Raw genomic sequence first — 21,235 nt, forward strand, 5'->3', positions numbered from 1 at the left:
GCACTGCTCATCGTATTTCGCATACTTGGGAACCATTAATCACGCGATATGGTTCCGATTTGGAAGGTGAGCCGACCGTACAATTCTAGGTCCCGCCGGTGAGCCCCTCGGGAATATGATCGTCGCCCCGGCAACCAGAAAATTCTCCGAGACTATTCATGCGACTAAATATACTCGCTTCTGTTCTAGTACTCCATTGGGAATGTGAAAGATGAAAAACAGCAGCGAGAAGCAATGGAGAAAAAAAAAACAATGCTGACATACTTATATCAACCGAGTGAAATCCAGCTACAAGTTTCCAAATTCGTACAATCTCGACTGCGCCTTGTGCGGTGAAGTGGATAACTTATACCGCGTGGTATGGGCATGCCAGTGGAGTGCAGGTACGCCAGATACAGTAGTCCACAACTCAGGACGGAGAGGAGGCGCTTTTCCAGCTCACAGCCGGACGACCAGCTATGGGCAGTGCACCGGGCGAAGAGCTGCGGCAAAAGCCAAAAAGGCAGTCACAATTATCATATAAGGGAAAAAGGCATTTTCATGAACAACTTGCTATTTGTCTTTTATAAGTTTTTAAAGCCGTACTGAATCAGTATTCAACAATAAAACTCAAAGCACGCCTGTGCAGGCTCTTAACCCATATTATCGAGAAAAAAAAAGTAAGACCTACCTTTCCAATGCCCTACTTCAGAAATTTGAACAATCAAAATAATGTTTTCCTCAATAGCAATTTTTTATTTATTAGCGTCTCACTTCGAAGGTTTCGCTGATATATTTTAAAGCATCTTGAAGCACTGATATATTGAGTCGAACGTGCCAAAGTATCTAGCTCTGACGAGAGGGTCCCGAGAGCTTTTCCTCATTAACATTCCACTAGAGAATATAGCTACTGCTTTTCAGTATACAAAGGAGCAAGCTTTAAAAAAATTAAAAGCTTCGCGATTGGAATGCATGTATAGACATAAACAACAGTATGCTTTCAATATTGCTCTCAAAGCGGCCTTAATTCGCAAATATTTGCGCAATGTTTCCTTTTCTGCTCGCACCAAAAGAAGAAATTTGAAAAGCGTCAACACAACTGTATGCATATTAGACCCTTAAGAAAACAACCCCTGAGTGTAGAATTTCGGGGCGGTGTCTTCCTTTACCGAGCTCTAAGCAGCTGCGCTTGAATGTTTGCATAAATTAGGCTGCCTGGCCCCATAAAGACAGGCCTGATCATTTTGGAGCGGCACACAAGACGAAAGCCGGAGTACAAAAAAAAAAAACCTGCACTTCATTGAATATTCACCAGACGACGGTGGCTCAACGCACAAGTTTGCTTTTAACGGGCATATTATTTTTATCCTCCTAAGAGAGATAGATGAAGACCGAATCTCGGGAGGAAGCATTGATTTATGTATGAAAAAAGTGATGCACATTGAAGAGGAACACTAAGCGAGCCATTTTTAACAGCTCATTACCTGCAGCCTGGAATTTGTGAACTCAGACTAATCTAAACCTAAACAGGAACCCGACCGCATTGTATTCTTTGATTTTGACATTCTGCCAGAAATGACGTTTTTGCGAAAGGGGGGTTGCAGCAAAAGACAGCAGGAAGTTCTTTTTAGTTTTTATTTGTCAATACAGTGTGTTACAAAACCAATCTATCCGAAGACAGATCACGGAGTTTGACCTGTCAGAGGGAAAACAAAGATAGTTCATATTTTTGGCGAGTGGAAAGACTACTGCGCAAGAGACAGACGGTCAGGAAAGTTAGAGACGTTCACATATCGTTTCGTTCGTGCATGTTGAAGCATGAGTTCTTGTAGGTTTGGCTTAGAAAATAAATGTCGAACTAATCACACGTAATGGGCTGCGTACGAGCCCAAAATTTCAGATGAGTGAAAGGAAAAGAACGGGGGAAAATACAGACTAGTCAACGGAGGGTACGACGCTAGGAAAATCATGAAGGAGCACTTACTCATGGAGACAGTGGTTGTGAATGTGAGCAGCAGAAGCAAGTTTATCTGGCGCTGCATAGCAACGCAAATGTCTTCCGGAAACTGGAACATTACCATATTGCGCTTTTTGCAATAAATGTAAGGGTGCACAGGCCCTAGAACCAGAATGTGGCTGGTTGATATGTACTACTTTGGCTAACCCGTTCAGTACAAGTGTTTAGGTAAAAAGTTTTATTCTACACTAAGGCCGCGATGACGAAAAATGTGATCTATGAACGTTTCTCATGCCTACAAAAAGCCGCGACTTATAGAGTGTAGTTCCTAAAGAGCGCTTGCACAGAGTTTATCACGTCTACGTTTGGTCACGAGAATTGCTTGAAGCCGGTAACAGCGCGGGCTACTTTTTGTAATGCATTATCCACAGGGGCCATTTTCGTGATATATTCGTGATATATTCCACCCCTCCCTTCCATCGCTGTGTCAAAAAATGTGTCGGAATTGTACAAAAGCATTGTGGGCTACGTCTTGCTGGTACTAAAGCATATAAAAAGAGATAAAATAGAGATAAATGCCAATTGTCATTTTGGTACGCCTTGTAAAGAAAGCTTGTGAGCGACACGCGTGGATTTTGTTATGGTGCCGGCACTCCCATAAAAAAAATTGTTTCCCAACGCAGCGGCTACGGTTTTTGTCGTGGTTTTATTTACTTAGTGTGCGTGCCGTTTTTCGCCTGGGTCCCAGCGATAAGAGGAATTTTCTTCTCGGTGAGGCAAACACCATAAAACATTGGGTGGTTACTGACACGTCCAAAGTGGGTGCCTTATAAACTCTAGAAAGCGTCTTCGCTACTGGCAGCCACGACTGCGAGGAATCTCAGAATGCCTTAGGTAGCGTCGCTGAAGAGATGGCGTGAAAATCGCGAGCGAGCAACCTTCCAACGCAGCGTCTCTGTCGCTCAAAAGCATTAAGGGGTCTCGAAGTCCAGATCGCGTGCTTGAACTAAGTGCGCTGGCGCAACAAATGAAATATGTTTTGTAGCGAGAGCTACTCTACGCAAGCCGCTTCGCCTGTTCAGCATAGTCGCACTTTATCCGTGGTCTCATCGACCTTGAGCTGTTGCCTAGCAACCGGCGCAGCTGGCGGGCGTCGCCGCTTGGTGCGCTATCTGGCGTGACGTCACTCCGCCGTTGCGCTCGTCGTGGAGCACACGCTAATCGCCTCACCAGTTGTGCGCATGCGTAGTAGAGGAAGAGGGGGTGTCGTAGTGTATATATGTACGGTTCGGCGTAGCAGGAGGCGAGCCGTTATGGGGAGCGATGAGTGGGCTAGGCTGAAAGAAGCCAGACTTCGGCGTCGGAACGAAACAGGGAGACAGCGTGCTGAAGAGTCCGAAGAAGAGCGTGTCAAACGCCTCGATAAGCGTCGTAATGAAGACGCGGCTAGACGAGCTCGCTTAACCTCCGAGAGTGAATCCACGACGGTCAAAGACGGCTGTCGCTACCTACCAGGTTTAACCAGAGCTAAACCACACCCAATTTTTCTTTTAATAAGTCATTATTTCTGCATTTAATGGGTTGAAACTTTGCGGCACAAATGAGGTGCTTCATGAAGTTTGCGAAGGACACCTGGTGCACTCTCTTTATTCGAGGTTGTGTCGTTCCGTGGTCGGCTCTGAAAAAAAAAATGACCAGGCCCTTCCACTTCCCTGAAGTATGCAGAAAATCCCGCCAAACCGGAGAACTTTGCTCTCGATTAAGTATGACAAGCCTTGGCCTTGATATTCCCATGCCAGATTTGCTGGCAAACAGAGCGTCATTTAGTCAGTTTTAAGTGAGTTAAAGGCAAAAACGAGAATTTTACACCGTTTGCACACGAAAGTTTACGGTCGTTGTTTTTGCCGCCACTGAAGCGATGACACACACACTCTTGGTGGGGGATCGGCCAGAGTTCGGTGCAGATCGAGACAGGAGAAAAATTATTCCAGGCTTATCTCATGCGGTTCATAAATAAAAATGAAGGAATCTGGGGAAACGGATAAAAAAATTTGAAAAATTTTGACGAGATCCGAAAGAAAGTCGAGGAAGTAAACAGGTGAGTGTTAAAATAAATAAAAAAATAATCATATTGAAGAGTGGTTTATTGGCACGTTGAAGCGCCGGCAACGAAGACCCGGGCGCAAGTCGTCTAGGAACCAGCGAGGCGAGAGCCCGGCACACAAGCGGCAGTTCTCCAGCACGAGCCTTTCACGGGCGGCGCTAGCGCTTCGTCGTCGTTGGTGGCGGTGCTGAATCATCATCTTCATTCCAACTGCCCCGGCGGAAAGAGCGAGCCATCCTGGCGGCTCAAGGCAAGGAGACGACGAGAGGGCTGTAATAAGGCTTCAAGCGGCTGACATGAACGACGTCGCGACCACGGCGGCGATGGTCCAAAGAAGGTGTCACCGGTTCGATGATATAGTTCACTGGTGACGTACGCTCTAAGATGCGGTAAGGACCAATGTGCTTGGCCGAAAATTTGGACGCAGCCGGAACAGAGAGCCAGACCAATGATCCAGTGGAGAAGTGTGTAGCGGGCGTGTCTTGATCCGACTGATGTTTCCGGAGCCATTCACGTTCGGCGGTGAAGGAGCGAGCCAACTGGCGGCACTGCTCAGCATGGCGGGTAATGTCAGAAATGGAAGTATATTCTGAGCTGTCGGGGTTGTAGGGAAGGATTGTGTCCAGCAGACAGGAAGGCTCGCGCCTTCCGGTGAATTACGGTGAATTACGGTGAATTCATATAGGCCGTCAGGGGTAACGAATGCCGTTTTAGGACGGTCTGACTCGGACATCGGGACTTGCCAATAGCCGGAACGGAGATCCAGAGAGGAGAAGAATTCGGCGCCTTGCAAGCAGTCTAGGACGTCGTCAATACGGGGTAGCGGCTAGACGTCTTTGCGCGTAATTTTGTTGAGCCGGCGATAGTCCACGCAAAATCGTATCGAGCCATCCTTCTTCTTCACCAGCACCACTGGGGATGACCAAGGACTGGCAGATGGCTGAATAATGCCGCGTTGTAGCATGTCGTCCACTTGCTCAGCGATGAGGTGGCGCTCGGGAAGACACACGGTAGGGGCGCTGGCGGAGAGGAGTATGGGTACCGGTCTCAATGTGGTGCTCGACATTGGTCGCACGGCCCAAAGAAGAGGACTGGTGATCAAACGATGAGCGAAACTGGTTGAGCAGGGCAAGAAGCTGCGCGTGTTGAGCTGTGTCGAGGGCGGGGTCAATAGAGCGGTCGAAAATGTCCGAAGGCAGTGGGTGATCGGGAGTAGGGCCACGTGGGGTGAGGGCAGCGATGTCGGGACTGGAGGAGGTCACATCGGTGTCCAAGGAAGTGATCAAGGTAGCGGTTTCAAAATGGCCAAGGCACTCGCCACTGAGCAGGGAGAAGGCAGAGAAGGAGGTGCTAGAGACGAGGATGGCGGCAGTACCGTGTTGAATGTCGATGACGGCGAAGGGAACAGAGAGGCGTCGGCGAGAAGCAAGGAAGGGGGAAGGCGTGAAGAGAACGGTGGCGTCAGAAACAGAGGCGGCGCAAACAGGGACAAGCACAGCACTGTCAGGAGGAATGTGAGTGTCCTCGGCGACAACAAACTTAGCATCACGGCGAATCGAAGGCTCGTCGAAGGGCGCATCACAGAGCGTAGAAAAGACGACATGCGCACGGGCGCAGTCAATGACGGCGCTGTGGCGGGATAGAAAATCCCAGCCAAGGATGACGTCATGGGAGCTTGCACGGAGAACTAAAAATTCGACAACATATAAAACATCGGCGATGACTACGCGTGCTGTGCAAGCGGCAGACAGATGAACGGGCTCGGCGCTAGCTGTACGGAGGGAGAGTCCAGAAGATGGGGTGGTAACTTTTCGAAGCGAACGGCAGAAGTTTTCGTTAATGACAGAAACGGAGGCCCTAGTGTCCACAAGCGCAAGTGTCTTGACGCCGTCTACAAACACGTCAAGAAGATTTGGCGGTGAAAGGCGAGGACTTAAGCCGGGCGATGATAGCGCAGTTCGTGCCCCAGGAACTGCGGCTGCTAGTTTTCCGAATCGGCGGGGACGGGGCGACGCCTCATGGGCGACAAGGAGCGGCGGCGAGGGGAGGGCGAGCGGTGGGAAACGTAGGGCGGGCGACCAAGCGCGCGGTCAGGTGAGGTCCCCTGATGCGGTGGTTCGAAAGGTGCGCGAAAGGTGCGATCTGTATCGCGGTAGTCCGGCAGGGGGTGGAGAGACGCATGTAGAGTACGTCGACATAGGCGAGCGACGTGGCCTGGAAAACCGCAGGCGTAGCAGATCGGTCGGTTGTCAGCCGTGCGCCAAGGATTGTAGGCAGCGGGCGCGAAACGCTGTCGGGAAACAACAGGCGCAGGCACAGCAGGAGGAGCATAGGCATAGGCCTGCGGCCGCGGTGGTCTTCTGACAGCCTCGGCATACGTGAGAGGCACGGGTGCGGGCGCAGGAGGCACGCTTACTGTAGGGTCGTAGCTTAACGGGGCGGCAACTGGGGTGGGCTGGATCGGGAGTAGACCGGCCTGGGGAGCCAAAGGTGCCGGTTGCCGGAGACTAGGAAGTGCATCGGCGACCTCCTGCGTGATGGCATTCCGGATCCCAGGACTGAGGACGGGCGGTGACGGGTGGGGGTTAGATATGAGCGATAGCTGCCGGGCGACCTCTTCCCGCACGAAGTCTTTGATTGTGGCTAGCAAGTCGTGGTTGATGCCCAGGCCGGAGATGGAGTCGGCAGGCGGGGGAGGGCGACGAGCGCAAAGACGTTGCTTGCGCAACTCGTCAAAACTTTGGCACAGTGTATAAACCGAGGTGACGGTGGTGGGGCTCTTCGCCAGCAACATCTGGAAAGCGTCGTCGTCGATGCCTTTCAGGACGTGCTTAATCTTGTCAGCTTCGGACATAGCCGGATCAACACGCTTGCATAGGTCAACTACATCTTCAATGTAGCTCGTGAAAGTCTCGTCCTTGTGCTGAGCTCGGACACGCAGGCTTTGCTCAGCGCGCAGTTTCCGGACGGCGGGACGGCCGAAAACCTCCGCAAGTGTGCTCTTGAAAACGGTCCAGGTGGGGATGTCGGCCTCGTGGTTTCGGAACCACAGGTTCGCTACGTCGCTCAGGTAGAATATAACGTTGGTGAGTTTGACGCTGTCATCCCAATTGTTATGGCGGCTCACCCGTTCGTATGATTACAGCCAATCTTCTACATCCTGGTCGCTGTGGCCGCTGAAAACAGCGGGGTCGCGCTGCCGGACGGCACCGGAGCAGATGACGGGCTGCGGCGGGGGGGCGGGCTGTTGACTGGTCTTGGACATCGGGATGGTGCGACTGCGAAGGTCCACGGTGATGGGAAACGGTGAACGCAGCAACCTCCACCAATATTAAATTTTGAGAGAAAAGTGTAGGGAAAGAAGTGTTAATACAAAAATCTCCGGGTCTGGATAACATACCTGTGAAGAAGCTCAAAAACGAAGAAGCGGCAATGCTGACATGAGATAATTATCGTTATATTTAACTCTGTAATGGTTATATAGTAATATTTAACTCTGTAATTGGTACGGTCGGCTGAGTGCCACGTTGAACGCCGCAGGACGAACGTCTTTATGCGGATCGGTTTTAATTCAATTTTACCCGTCACTCTGATTTTTATTGGCATTTCTCTTGTTTATAGCATTCGGTGGTTATTTCTCGCAGGTGCGAAGCCTGACTTTAAAGGAAGTGTTAGGTTGCGCCCTCATTCCACGGGCCTAAGGCGTACCATGCACGTAATTCCAACGTACAAAGGGAAACACTTAAAGCAAAACGGGAACATGAGAACTGAAACTTGTTTTTTTTTTGTGTGTGTGTGCAGAGCGATGAAATTTCGCAAGGTTATTTGGAAGAGTACGAAATGCCCAAATACAAATTTTGATGCAATGTTTCAAGTAGTTTGATATTATAAACTTTTATATGCTTCGTTGCTATACCAAAGTTGCAGAAATCCTGGCGTGACCACAAAACATAGCAGGAGCCTAAGTCACTTTTGAGTTTTATCTAAAGAATGGTTGAGGCAGGGCCATCGTCCAAATATATTTGGCAGCCTGAATGTTTTCTACACAGAGTATTATATTCACGCTTCCATAGTGTACTTATTATTGTAATGTAAAATTAATAACACAGTGAAAGAAATTGCGGAAGTAAATGAGAAATATAGGAAAGCCAAGCCATAAAAAATCCAAGGGACACAAAACAGGAAATCGCATGAAAACCTTTGTGTCATTGTGAAGCATTGATTTCTTCAAGCAGTGCAATCAGGTCCAAAAACACGTTTGAAAAAACTAGCATTTTCACGCAGAATTCAGCCAGTTATTTTCTACCAACGGTCACAAAAACATTTTTTTTTTTCAAGTCACTTCAGGGCTGTTCTCGGGGAAATATTTTTGGGGTGCGATTGAAAAGACCCTATAGATACCAAATCTGATGTTTTCTTAACTTCAATTTTTGTTTCGGGATTTTCGCGATTTGAAGCGCAGAAAAAAAGTAAGTTGTATTTTCAAGCAGCTCAGAACAATAAAAAAAAAAGAAACTGAGAGCAACTCAGGCTGAAATAGTGACTCAGGCTGCAGGTGTCAAAGGTAAAATTATAAAAGCTTCCACTGGGCGCCCAATATAAGGGCACCATCACTCGCAGAAAGAAACTCCGGTGCCTTTGCGAAAGATCTTAAACTTTTGCCGCCTTTGCAATGCCCGCTCCGACCTGCCTTAGAGTTCCAGCATCGGCATGGAGCTGATCGATCTTTGAGGAAGGTCGGCACTTTCCGCAGCAATCTCGCTGCAGGTAGCTGCTTTCGAGGCAGACCGCAGTATCGAGCCGACCAAGCTTTCTGACACGCAATAAAAACACATGTTCCGGCAAGTGCGTCTGACAGCAGAAGGCACTGACATATTTTCGAATGGGTTTCTGAACCTCCGCGACCCTTTTCCGGTTCACGGAAGCATGCTATGAAAGAGTGTTCGTGATAAGCAAAAGTTCTTGGAATCGGCCGTAGCTTTTTGTGACAATCTGAAAAGTCGTGCTGTTCTCTTTGCTTGCCGACATGCTTCGATGCAGAGTGAAGTCTTAACCTTTCGTCACTTATTGGGCCTGAAAACCATGGTACGGTTCCTGGTACTGCAAAATATTGTTGATGAGTTTCTTTGCTTCGTCTTATTGATCTCTTCTGGAGATTCTCCGTTCGGTCCTTCGCAAACTAGCCTGTCAATTTTATTCCTATTCTTCCAGCTGATTCTTTAAAATGTGCTGGTATCCAGGGGGAAGAGAAAACCGAATATTTTGTCCGTCACGCTAAGTGAGGACATGCACGACTCAATGTTGCGTATATAGGATGGAAACTTTTGGGTCGGTAGAGGAATTTTCCCCGAAACGCCAAAGAGGAATGGTCTTGCGAATGTTGTCAAAGATGTGCTCCCCGGTTCATTGGAATTTACAGGTTTTGAAGCTACGTCTTTGTATTATTCAAGCGCTCCTCATTGTTCCGTTATGCCAGACTTATGAAAATAAAGAGAAGAAAGGCAGGAAACAATTGTGTAATCACTGCATTCATGGTTTACTTCACCTCCTTCATTTTTTCCTCTCAAAGAAGTTCCTGAAGTTAACATGGACATCCTGCATGTTCCCGGTATCGTATCAGGAGAGTGAGAGAGAGAGAGAGAGAAAGGAATTCTTTTTTCTTCATCGTAATTTTTGTTTCCGCGGCATTGATTTTGCTGGGGGCAGTGAACATGAGCGCTTCCGGCCATGGTGGCGTTAGTTGACACCACAACACAAATATTTCTCTCGCGCCTCACTAACGGACAAAAATACTATTAATTTTAATAGAATAGTTGCTCCGGGTTCCTTGTTGCTATCGGTTTCGCTTCTCACTCATTTTCATTGAGGATATGCGGTCTAAGGAAGAAGTAGCAGCATGGTAGACGTACGGGGTGTAGCACATTTATAGACTTATATCTCACTGACCATTACTAACCATTCCAAGCTAATATACGCGTCATAAATGTTTTTGAATGCGTAAGGCCTTTGCTGCAACATGTTTTTGACATGTTTGCTTTTAACACCACCAGGGTTCAGCGGTTGTCAGCGGTGGCCTTTGAGTGATGCTAAGTAATCTTTCTAGAGGAAGTCCTGCTAGTTTTCTAGCGTATGCACCTTTACTGATGAGGTTGTTGGACTGCTGACGTCAATATTCCTCTTTTCCAAGAGACGGATTGTTAAAATTAGCTTTTTGATGAACTGGAAATTGGAAATTTTCGCTATCGTGGACGGTGAATGTGAATGCCGGATATAGCCTAGAAATGACATTGCGGATGTCAGAAAACAGCAACCCGAACAAAAGAACAATGAGAATGAATGTACGCCTAAACTTGCGCTTTTATTTCTTGTTTTGTACCGCTCTCTCCCTCCTGTGAGTGTCGGCAGAGAGCTGCAATAAGCGACCCGGATACTCACACTGCAACTCGCGCACCGCCGCTCATTCTGCACGTGGGGTGCACCCTCGAAGCTGGGAGCAATGCAGCGTATCTGGATAGCTGTATTCGATGTCGCGTACACGGTGTGCTCATAAACACTTTCTCCTTTCTCCCCGGTTGAGAGATATCCGCGCCACGTAAGCCTATGAATGAGAGGGAATTTCTCGTCGCATATACAGAACAGCATTTGGTCGAGATGCTGACATGACAGATTATCTCCCAGTTTATTAATTCTTCCGTTTTAAACAGGCGTCTTGAAAACAGGCGCAAGCCAGATGCATCGTGCCTCGCACAAGCTGAGAATTTATATTTGCCTGGCTCCGGGTTGAGTTTTACTGAAGCGTTTCATAAAGCAGGATACATGAGGGCGTTACAGATTTGAGGAAAACCCTTCATATTGTCCACAGTCACCTTATAGGAAGGATGTACGAGTTTTGAGAATATGATGTCGATGTAACATACGATTGGCTTGAACACACGCCTGTTAGCGACAAGAACGCGAACAAATGATGCAATACGCACGGTGAACAGGAGAGAGCGGCGCCTTTTGTAGCAATTGCTTGATCCATCTATACCCTGCAAGGTAACAGAAAGCTTCTTTAGAGTTCTCCTCACAGCAAAATAACATATTTTTTCGTTCGCTTCTTTGTTGTGAATAGCGCTAACCAAAGCGGTCATTTCGTGCTTTATACCCCTTGAGCCCTCATGTGCTGTTTTGACATCATGTCTTTAAATCAATTAATACTTGCACCATGAGCTTTAATGTTTTACTACATGATTATGAAACTTTAGAAATTTTAAAAACACAGAGCAAAAAAATCTGCGACCAAAATAAAAAATCTGTGGCTAAAACGGTTAAGCCATCCCGAAACTAAGCAGCATGATTATAACGACACCGGGAGGCGAAACGAAACAAAAAATAATTGTAAAGTAGGCGCTGACGGAGAGCTTATTGAAGCAAGGAGCCTGTGAAGTGCGCATTTTATAGAGCAACAAAGAGATAGCGACAAGTTTCCTTGAATTACTAATTCACTTTGTACATAATCAGTCGCAGGAATTCGCAATGTGAGGTCGATGCGCAACCGGTTGGTGAGCATTTATTAGGTGCGAATATTTGCACGTCAAAGCGTGAAAAAAAGGGGGGAGGGGCGGCAAACTGTCATGGCGGCATAGCAAACCTTGAAGTTTATGGGGATAAGGAAGCCGCAAAGGGCGTACGATAAGTGGATTGAAAGCCAGTAGAAGTTGCTTATTTCTTTTGCAGGACACTGTTCAGCTCGCGGTTATACTTGGAATGAAGAATGTGGCTGAGTGCAAGCCACATTGGCTGAGCACATATCAAAACGCAGGTACACTTTAAGCAACAAACATTGTTTTTACAAAAAATTAAAGTTCCGTCTCGTCCGACCTGTTGAACTCGGAAGTAGCTGACTATGTTCACAATAAACCAAGGGGGGTTGATCGGCCTATTTATCAGCAGCGGTGAAGTTCGACACGAAAAGTTATCGTCCACGTTGAATTTTAGAGCTTCCGAAGAAATGTCGAGTGCTTACTGCTTATGTAGTTCAACAGCACCCGGAGCTGCGTTTTGCCACAGTTTATTTCTCAGTTCATTTTTTCACCTCTTAGCCGCCAGTCGGCTGAGCCTTTAATCACTCGAATAGCAAGTGAAATTATGAATTCTGACCTCACAACTGGTAGCGGAGAGTAGTAGAGGTGAAAAAGAAACTTGGGACGATTGTTGCGTTATGTTTTCTGTTCGTTCTTTGTTTAGTTTTCTCCTGATGAGAAACAGTTAGAAGCCCGCCACGTTCCATACAGCCTGATCCTTTGATCAGAACACAGGCAGAAAGAGCAAGGAGGAGCAAGTGGAAAGGCAGGAAGGTTAAACAGTGAGGTCTTCCTGCCGGCTACCCTCCACTAGGGTAACGAACAGGGAGATGTAAAAAGGGTGAGATTAACAAAGACAGAAGCAAGGACGTCAGGTGAAGGAGGGTGTCCTAACCTGGCGCGCAAGCACAAGGCAGTGATTGGCAAGCATTCAGGGTGGACGATCAATGTGAGCATCGACCGAAGTTTTTACTCGCTGTCAGAGGGCGAAGGTCGAGATGATCTAGCGCACGGCTGAGCGTTTGTTGTTCTACGCTAAATACAGGGTACGCACAAAGGAGATGCCATATAGTCTAATCACAGCCACAGGTGTCGAAGGCTGGATTGTCGGCTGTACCAAGGAAGAATGAGTACCAGCTTGCGAAATCAACGCCAATCCATAGATGGCAAAGCAAGTTTTCTCCACACCCCGATATGTATGCACCAGTGCCGAATATTAACCGATATTAACCGAATATTAACCGTGGTGCGTTTTGTTGCCGATGTGCTGCGCAACCCGCTGTTGTGAACCTGACTTGAAGCTAACTACCCCGGTAAAGTGTACTTGGGTTAACGGGGGCTGTTTCTCGGGAATACTGACCGGAAGTCGTGGCCTATGAGCCGAGCACGACGACCTGAACCAAGAAGGAAGTGTCCCTTGGTTCTCCACGTGTGTTGAGGTGAAGAGATGTCCTTGTTTGACTCTGACCCGCGACCTCCGACCTGTTTGGGTAAACATCCGGCTTGGAATGACCGAGGTGGCGACCAAGGGGCCACTTGTTTTTCCCCTCGGCTTCGGCCCGCACAAAGGAAATAAAGGGCGTTCCTGTTTACCCGGCTAGGACTGATGCTCGAGATCCTCTCTGGTCAAAGTACAAAGTGGCAGTACGCATTTTCCTGCTTCGCTGATACTAGTCCTTTTCATAACATTTGTTGCCCTCTTGGGAGTACAGGAAAACTTTCGTGCTGCACGTAAAACAGCTTTAAAACACGCTGAAGGGGGAATTCGATCCCAAGAGGCCCCAGCGCGCATGCTCAGTGGTAGGCGTGCGCTTGCAGCTGCTGCTTTCGCCTGCCGCCACCATGAAGTGCGTATGCGCGTACAAACAAGCGGTTTGTTTTCAGTGAATGGGCCGCTCCACAGTATGGAAGAGTAGAGCTCCGCATGCATGTAGAGGCCGTGTGGAGAAGTAGTATCATCTCCTAGCATTGCCCCATTCGGATTTTTCTGATGCGCTCGGTACGTTTCTTAACGACGATATGCCCGCCTTCATTGTTGTGGCACATTGAAATAGAATAGTTTGTTTAATCAGCGAAATACAGCAGCAGTTGCTGAAATCGAGAGAAGCATAGGTGAATTCTTCTATTTTAACTGGCGAGAACACTCTTGCAGGATAGTTGTTAAATGTCTGCCGAATTTCTAGCGCAGAAAGACAAGGACAAAGAAATGCTGTGTCCTGTCCACTTCGTATCTTTATCCTCGTATCCTCCTTGTCTTTCACGCCTAGAAATTCCGCTAAATAGTTTTTATTTGTTTTTATTGAGTCTACTGGCTTGGCAAGCAACAGCAGCAACAGTTGAAATCTGGGAGCAAACAAGTTTGGACAGTGCACTTTAAACGGCCGCGAAAGCTTGAAAGCTGCCTTTTGGCGCGATCTCTCTTCTGCCTGATTAGACGCGAAAAGTTTACCGTGATGACACACTTAGGTACAAGAAAGGAATGCCGTATGAAGCCAAAAACTTCATGAAAGGTAAGGTGCAACTTACGTTGCATCGCGTTTTTCGCGAGTTTGCGGTTATCTGAGCAGTTAGGTTCTGATTAGCTAAATCCGTCGGGCATTCAGCATTTAGTAACCTTGTGCGTACCTGGACCTGAAAACCCTACACAGCTTACGCGGACAGGTGGGCAAATTGGGCTCAGCACGACCTATAACATTTTGGCGTCGAAAACGTAGTTTCTTTCACCGCAAGAGACAAGCTGATTTCGTCCACACATTAGTAAGTCGTAAATCGTGGGAGTTTGACCAATAGACCGAATAATTGAATTAAGCTGAGCAGAGAGTCGTAGCACACGACACCCGGCTGCCTGTGTTGCATTTTTGCTGAAGACCTCAGCCGGCTATTACGCTAACGCAATGCTAATTTCTTTGTTCGCATTTTTTCACAGCTGGAGCGTTTAAACTGTGGCTGGGGCCGGAAAGAGAGATTGCGGATTTGCCAGTGGAATGGAACATTACGTGCTGCCGTGCCGTTATTGCTGATGCCTTCGATCCATTCGCTATAATCACAATTTTTAGTCACTGACCTTCTAATCCACGGTCACTGGCCGCCGCTCTTGCAAAACAACTCACTCTCTATCTTCACTGCGCTGCTGGGTTGGAAATGGTAGCACTGTTTTCTTCAGGCGGAACTTTGCATCACTCGACACAACTTTCATTTCCTCGTCACCAGCCGTTAAGCCTCACCGAGCTCATGCTCATCGCTCCACATGAGGGGTGGAGAGGGGAAGGGGGGGGGGAGAGAAGGGGGGGGGGGGGGGAGAAGCGCATACCCTAATACGCGCCCACACAAAAACTCTCGGCGTACGTTCATTCCTTCGCGGGACAGAAGGGTGACGATGGGCCGGAAAACGCTCCACTCACAGAAAAGCCGGAAACTGCCGCGGCAGCCACATCCGGGCTTTTCGCAATATTTTCATCCTTTTTTACTCGTCTCTCTGTCTGTTTTCTTAGAAGGATAAAAGCCCGGGGTTCCGTTTCGGACAGATAAGCTATGAGTATGTGCGCTGCAGCAAGCCTCTCAAAACATCGGTTTGTGGGTTCTGGCCAAGAAAACCAAACACCTGCATTTGTCTCCAGGCATCGCTTAGGAATCCGTTCTTCGTAGTTTGGCTTAGACGTAAACATTCTGCAACTCGCGGCCATATTTGTCGCAGTTATTTCTACGTTTGTTATTCGGCCCTCTACTCTTCACTTTTACTTTTTGTGATGTCATGGCTAGTAAGCAGCAGGAAAGCTACAACCGCTGTCTGAAGTTTGAGATCCAATATTGGCACAAAAAAGCATGAATTTAAACGCCGTATTTGCTCACAGACTTAAAAGGTATTGCGCAGGCTTAATTATAAGCTTGCGCATTACACAGTGCATCATTATCTCCTCATGAGCGAGCCCTGAATGGAAAAAGTTCAATGTTTTCGTCCTAGTTGCAGTCGATAAAGTTATAACTTCGTGTACATATTTATTTGTCTCGTATAAAAGCAGCGGTGATTGATCGCGAAAGGAAGATGCATAAATAAGAAAAAGAACTGCAACGAAACAAGAACCCCTTTTTATTTCCGTAGTTGGGCCCTAATGAAAAGGTGCTCGGCCAAGTTGTTTCCTTTCATCAGTGATTTCCGCGGAATGCGCGTAAGCCTTGCGCTGGCAAGATGAGGGCGTAAATCACTCTTCGCACATGCCAGGAATGTAATTTATCAGAACATGGAATTCATCCCAAAATAAGTACACCGCACTGTATCAAGAAGGACGGCTCCGGATTGGGAGAAGAATGTCCGCAAGGAAAAAAAAACGGCAAATAAAGATAACGAGCATACCCATTAGACCCGGAAGTCCCACGCGATGTCGGTTCGCCAGCGATCATCCTTGTCGCAAATGACCCCAATGAAAAGGTCGGGAATGAAGAAGATGCGCAAACACGCACACGCAACACAAGAACACACGCTTACTCTGACAGAACCAAATCAATGACGGGCTCGCGGTCCGACGCGCCACGCCGATGCAATTAGCGTTCCAGGCCGCTGCTCTATTTATTTATTGTTTTTCTTTGTAGTGATCGAAGCGAGAAGTCGGACGAGGCCATAGTGCCCCGATGCATGTTTCGATCATTTATGTAATCCTGACCATCATCCTCGACTTTTGGTGTTTGCTTGATGAAAGAGACGGCTACGGGGACACGTCATGTAAGTTGCCGGCAACTTTGCTCTGACAACCTCGGTATTTCGATTGGGCGGGCCACGATCGTTGCTTCCGGGAAAAGCGCGAAAACCATAAAGCTAAGGAATAATTGGTCACGTCAGTTATTCGGCCATTTTTGCCTTTTTGTTATGTACGGCAGAGAAAATCGGGACATCATGTCTTCTGGTATGTACGACTAGTCCTTCCATCATTCTTGCGTTATGCCACGAGGTCGGTGGTCATTAAGTTCCTGCTCACGGCAGAAGTGTCGCAGAACATTGTGCATGTCTGTTTTTGTGACGTTCCTCTGTCACAAGCATATCTAGCTCCCACCACCCGCTCTTAGCTTCCCTAGAGAACGTGCTTCGTCTCTACGCTTGACCGCAAGTGCAGCCACTAGAGATAGAAAGCTGTGGGTGGGGAGTTGGGTTAGGTTGGGTTGCGTTTATACCGAACATTAGCCGCCCAGACGCGCGAAGGCACGCCGTCGAGCGTAAACAGACAATACTAGGAGGATAAAACAACAAGTCAGGAAGAAGGCGAGTGCAAATAGCGTGGAACATGGATCACCGCGGTTGCCTGGGGAACTCCGCACGCCGTACATCGGCGCGTCCCCGCCGCCTTCCTAATGAGATGGACGGCTGTTGGTTTCGCACGGCACACCGTTAATGGTACCGCACCCTGAGTAGGCGACTCAGCGGGCTTCTGCGAACCGGTTCTCCCCTCTAATGGCCGTCTCGTGCGTACTCGTCCAGCACCGGCGATGTCGGGTACAGTGCTGATTGTTAAGCTCTCGAAAAATATGGCTCGTCTTTTCTTGGTGCGCTCTAGTTACATCCCTTAGCGTATGGAGCCGTTGTCTTCATTCTTAGTTAGCCGGTTCGTGTGAACTGCAGCCACTTTGTGATGTCTCGCACGGTATGAAGATCAGAGAGATAGCATTATGCGGTGTTGCTACTTTCAGGAAAGGCAGAAAAAAATTGTTGGAAGAACGTTGGTGAAAGGGACATGGATAAACTTGGAGGAGCAATGCGTAAGTAGCGTTAGTGGCTCAAAGCCGACGTGAGCATTGCGAAGGACTACTTGCAGGTTTGCCTTTGCTCCGTATACCGGAGCGCTAAGCGTTAAGTGACACTTGCACATAGCACCGGTCGCTCGTACATTCAAGGGAAGGCTGCTATTTGAAAGCCGTAGGAACGTGAGTGTCGTTTTCCACTTCGTTATTAAATGAAGGAAATTGTACTTAGCGTCGATGCTTGCTTAGGTTTGGTTTATGGGGGTTTAACGTTTCAAAGCGACTCAGGCTATCAGGGACGCCATAGTGAACGGGTCCGCAATTTCGACCACCTGAGGTTCTTTACCGTGTGCTGGCATAGCTCAGTACACAGGCGTAGATGCTTGCTTCCCAAATGAATGTGGAAGTTTTGTCAACGTATTTAGCGAGCTGGTTAGCGAACCAGATGAAAGCAAGAAATAGAAGCGCCAGTAGTGCCTATATGTTACGTTTTTTCCTGTTATTTCACGCACCGCGCTTTAAAATTGCAATTCTCTGCTTTTCGCAATCGCAGCAAGTGCTCCAAGCTTGAGATGAACTCAGCCAGCTTTTTTTTTTTTTTAGCGTCTTTCGCTATAACGAAAAAATAATGGGGGACAGGCTGATGATATTTCTAATCCCAGTGGACTGAAATCACCAGTCAGTGTTATGTGAAAGGTGTGAACAAAACGTTAGCGAGATCGTTTTCGGATGAGTAAGTTAAATGTCAGCGAAGTACTTTGCGCACTGAAATGTATTCGGCAAGAAAGAAGTTGTCTGCTTCCAGTCCTAATAAAAAAGGAGCTATAGTCGAGGGGCTAACGAAAAGTTCCCCATTACGTTTGGCGAGACTGGCTTCTAAATCTCATTTACATGCATACGAGGCAAATAACAGGAGCATCGTTTTGGGAGGACCGTTTTCTTCCAAGCTCAGAGTCAGCCGTTATATATTTCGGGAGTGCTCTGCTTTCTTTTTTTCTTTCTCTGAATGGTGCTGCATATTTTTCTCGTTCCACCGCTCCTTCGCCGTCGAAAAAATTAAACCCCAAGAAACAAAAAAGCTGATTCTAGAACATTCATCGGTTTGAGTAAATTCGACTAGATAAATTGGAAGGTAGATAAACTTTGTAACTTTAGGTTTACAGTCACCACTCAAAGGAACCAGAGAACATACGGAGAGAGCAAAAGAGAGCAGTGAAAACAGGTGAATGCATGAGACAGCAGTTCATTATAGATTAGGACACTTTCTTTTTTAGTAGCAACCAACTGTCTTAGCAGGCAAGGGCTTTTCACAATATTAGGGTAACAGGAAGTAAAGAACATATTTTCAGCGCTTATTGTCGGCCTTAATGTGGATGCTACGAAATTCCCTCCTGAAAGCGGCTGATAAGCTTGTTTAATTAGCTCAAAATACATAAAAATCTCCTGCAAAACGACAAGCCGCATGTAGCTCTCGCTTAATTCTTTAGCGGTTATAATTTAGCTGAGACATCTGAGAGAGCTGCTGGCTTTAAGTCTAGATGCAGCGCATGCTTCGGCTGCTCGACAGATCTGGCATGTTTTAGTTTCTCAGATTTACATTAGGGGCACCTTCTGCTAGACGCATGTTTTGGAGCCTGGATTGGTCGCCCTGGCCAAATACTACCACTCACGAAAAGGGTACTGACTTATTCGTTTGCTCACTCATTCATCTGCTTACTGACTCGATCACCACACGACAACTCTGTGAATAACTAATTCACTCGTTCGATCTCACACTCGCTCACTCACTCAGTCGTCCACTCCCCCACTCACTCACTATCCCACCCACTCGCTCACCCAGATAGCCATCGGCCTACTTACTGAATCAGACATCCACCCGCACACACGCTCACTTTCTTATACACGCACTGACCCCGTCACCCACTCAATCACTCAAGCACCCATTCATTTAGCATCCGGCTCATCCGCACACTTATTTAATCACTGTCTAATGCACCCACTCACTTAATCACTCAGCAGCTCACGCACCAGCCTACTCGTCATCAACCCACTCACCCACCCATTCACTCACTCAGCTGCCATTGCATCTGCTCACTCACTCCCCAACCCACTGACCAACCCATTCATCCACTAATTCCCCCCAAAGCATTTATTCCCTGACCAATACCCGCTCTTGATCACTCACTCAGCGACAAAGTCACTCATCCGCCCACCCACCCACTTACTTACTGACGGACTCACGCACTCACCTGCTCAGCAGTCACTTACTACGTCTCTCACTCACTCAATCAATCATCCAACCAATCGCTCGTTCACTGACCCACACTCACTTAAGGGCAGGCAACGAGATAAGGATTATTTGGGGTACTGGCAGCGCTTGGCTTTCAGTTAGCGTGATGAGGCGCAGGCACAGACCTTATGCGAGAGTTGCTCTCTGACGTTAGTCTAAAAGGATTGGCGGTGCTTTGTGCGAGTGTGCCTAGGCATAAATAATATATCGCTTATGACTGCAGTCATAAGGTAACATGTGCTTGCATGTACTTGTACGCCTGCATGCTGCTACAGTCACCAGTAAAAGCGTGACTTGTGTATTCAATGTTAAGACGACGTTAGCATAGGTCGGAATTCGAGGATTTGCATTGTGTATTCCACACTTCGAAATGCGTAGGAAAGCTTATTGTGTGACGCTGATTTATAAGCAACCAACGACAGTGTCCTGGTGTGGAAAGTTCCTTCACGTGAATATTGTACAATCGTCGTACGCTCACTTGCCGCCTGGCTATCACTTGAATCTTGGGCGTGTCATAGGAGTGAACTCTTATTAAATAGGTGGTTGGCTTAGTCAGTGTCTTGAATAATGCAGCGCAGAAAAACGCATTTTTAAAGGCTTTATCGACGAAAGAAAGGATAGAAAAGCGGAAGGAAGTCTAACTTGGTTTAAAATTCCTTGAATCGCTCTACTCACACTCGAAGCGATAGAAATGAAGAAGACACAGCTAGTCTCTGCCGCCGCGGTGGCTCAGTGGCTATGGTGCTCGGCTGCTGGCCCGAAAGACGCGGGTTCGATCCCGGCCGCGGCGGCTGAATTTCTTTGGAGGAGAAATTCGAGGCCCGTGTACTGTGCGATGTCAGTGCACGTTAAAGAACCCCAGGTGGTCGAAATTTCCGGAGCCCTCCACTACGGCGTCTCTCATAGCCTTAGTCGCTTTGGGACGTTAAACCCCATAAACCAAACCAAACCAGCTAGTCTCTCTCAACGTAGTTTTTTAAGTTATAATTTATAAATTTAGAGGTGATGAAAGATTCGCTGAGATTGTAAATATTGACTCCTTTTGCTCACCAATGATTATATTTCTAAAGTGTCTTTGCTTTCCGTTTCTGATATCATCTTAGCAACAATTAACTGATTTGTTTGAATAACTTGTTTGGTAAGTATCCAGAAGATGAGAGACACACTGTCTCTCACTGGCACACACTCACGCAATGCCTTGAGCAAATGGAAGAGAAGTGGCGTGCATCAAAGTGTTCAAGACACTTGCTTTGCGCTGGAGAAATTTCTTGCCTTAGTATGCACGTTTCATAAACGTTCAAGGAGCTAAATGAAGCGCATACTAGTGAACTTGTGCCGAAATTATCAAATCGTAACAACGTGCGAAATATTACATTAAAAATAAACTCGTGGACACTCTAACTACTACTTTAACACCGAATATATATCTTTGATGCGCATAATTTCAACGGTTACTGGTGAGAGCCCAACATAGCATCAGCTGGTTAGCTTGAAAAATTGCAGGCAGATAATCTTACTGTTCGTTGCCCACAAAGTATTTAAGATAATCGCTAATGGAGTCAGGTCAGCCTTTGACTTCAATAAACCACATTATTCGGCAGGCTTTCTTAAAC

General features: G+C 47.3%; 1 protein-coding gene across 6 annotated transcripts in view; it reads left to right on the forward strand.

The window, feature by feature from the left end:
- LOC149371484 (adenylate cyclase type 8-like) overlaps positions 1 to 21,235 on the forward strand; it is a 427,973-nt gene that overhangs the window by 308,067 nt on the left and 98,671 nt on the right. The gene's annotated exons all lie outside the window — the stretch shown is intronic.

Source organism: Amblyomma mixtum, chromosome 1 (assembly GCF_055824585.1).
Source record: "Amblyomma mixtum isolate Tamu chromosome 1, ASM5582458v1, whole genome shotgun sequence".
In the NCBI taxonomy this organism is placed as follows: domain Eukaryota; kingdom Metazoa; phylum Arthropoda; class Arachnida; order Ixodida; family Ixodidae; genus Amblyomma; species Amblyomma mixtum.